The sequence below is a fragment of the Cavia porcellus genome, unplaced genomic scaffold, assembly GCF_034190915.1.
Source record: "Cavia porcellus strain 051 isolate PalLab524CR breed Dunkin Hartley unplaced genomic scaffold, mCavPor4.1 scaffold_30, whole genome shotgun sequence".
NCBI classification, from domain to species: Eukaryota; Metazoa; Chordata; class Mammalia; order Rodentia; family Caviidae; genus Cavia; species Cavia porcellus.
The window spans coordinates 24,634,062-24,636,268 of NW_026947513.1; positions in this window are offsets into that span (position 1 = coordinate 24,634,062).

The window sequence follows — 2,207 nt, forward strand, 5'->3', positions numbered from 1 at the left end:
CCACTCCACATCTGATGCAGAGATTGCCAGATCCCAGAGAGAATGCCAGCCCCCGGGGGACTATGCTGGACCCCAGAGGGTCGGGGCATCTCTCCTTGCATTCTTAAAATAATGGTCATTTATATTTCATACTTCTTTCCAATTCTATCAGTCTCTACCTCTGTGGTTGCTTTTATAGTATCTGAACTGTGAAAATTGCCTACTTTTATCTACATCTCCATTGTTCTACAGACCTTCGAGGGCAGAATCTGTATCTGACTTCTTAAAATACACATGGTAATAAGCGTGATCTCTAGACCTTTAAGAAAAATTTGTTAAAAAATGATCGAATATTAATCATGATCTTAAATGAACTGTTATAAACAGCCAATTGAGGGTACTGCATAGGCGGGCTTTGCTTGGGGTGCTAGGAGTAGGATGTTAAAAGATTATCACAGCCTCAGAAATCTCTAGAATTGGACATAATTGAGAGATGATTTATTTCAACTATCCCCGACTCCTGAGATAAATAAATGGAGAGTTAGAGAGGTTAAGTGACTTTTTCTGGGCTGTAAAGGTACTTGGTGTCATATTTTGTGTCCTTTGTACTTTTGAATCAGTGAACCAGTAATCATAGCATACAAAAGAATATCATTAATCAATTAAACATTAGATGATTAATTCATTCTTAATGAATTTTATTTAAGACAAATACTTTGTTCCATTTAGTACAGTTGTTTATTTTGTAACTATGCTTAACTCTGGTTTGAGTGGAATTATATTGTTGTTTTGGCTTTAAATTTACAAAGCTGGTTTAGAATAGGGATTTTGCATATGAAATGGGAGTGTGTGTGTATGATTATAATGTGAATGATCTCTTAGAAAATGCATAAGACATGATTTGTACCATCATCAAAGATAATCTATAGTACAGATGATGTTGGAAATAGTATTATGTGTAGTAGAGCCACATGAGTCCAGCAGGGTGGACAAAAAGAGTTATCATTGCAAAGGTACTGCCCAGCAGGAAGGCTTTTGCAGGGCTATGGATGACACAGTTTCTTTCTTCTCCTGTGGACAAAGAGCTTGTCACCACCTCAGTACATTCATGCTTCCCTGCATGAGCTTGTGCATTCCGTGCTGATTTTCAAACCTCCACTTGAAAAAAAATCCCTTTAGAAAGATCTCATTATGTTTTTTTTTTAGGGGATCATGCAAGCTAAATTGAATAGTGTTATAGTTTTGCCAGCAGTTTATGCTTCCTTTTTTATTAGAAGTGGCATTTCTCTTGAAAACATATCTGTACTTGCAAGTTGTATTTTAAAACTATTTGCATTAATTCCATTGCTTTTATTTTTCTTTGATTTCATAAGCATATGTATTCAATATTCATTAGCAAACAAATTTTCTGTTAATGTTTCCTAGTGATATTTGAGTACATTTTTAGCAGTTCAAATTGTCTTCCATAAATTTATTCATTTCTTTCAATATTTTGAGGTTCAACAGTATGCCAGATGTTTTGTAAGATTTGAGATGCGAAAACCAGTATTTCTTCTCTTCCCTTCCCTTCCTTCCTTGATGCTTTTCTCTCCTTCCATGTCTTTTCTTTTCTTTTCTTTTCTTTTCTTTTCTTTCTTTCTTTCTTTCTTTCTTTCTTTCTTTCTTGGTTGCTTGCTTGCTTGCTTTCTCTCTCGCTCTCTCCTTCTTCCTTCCTTCTTTTTTCATGACTACTTCCTTGGTGGCACTGTAAATGCCACTGTCTCCATCAAGAGACACATAGTGCCAGATTTCTCTGTTTCCTTTAGTGATATTAGCAGCTACAGATGATCATTGCCTTGATTCATTAATTCACCAGGCACTGCAAAAAATCAATGTGTTCTAATTATATCACTCTCCCTTTTTTGTGTTGGTTGGATTACTTTTATTACAGAAATTTGTTCTCACCAAATTTTGATTACCCTTAGGCATGCATTCTAGGGAAATAGTGAGATAAATGCTTGGCTGCTCCTGCTTCACCTTTATTTTCCACTTTTCATGGTGATGACTTCGTTCCCTAGTATTTTAAAAATTTGGTCACTTCCCCAATGTGACAGTGAGTTCAATGGGTTTAACTATGTTAAAGGTATTGTAATTCACTGTATTCATTAATTTATCTTGCTGGTATTAAAATGGTTGTATCTGGGCCTGTAGAAATTCATTAAGTTGAGTCTTTAGATTGACACTAGTAA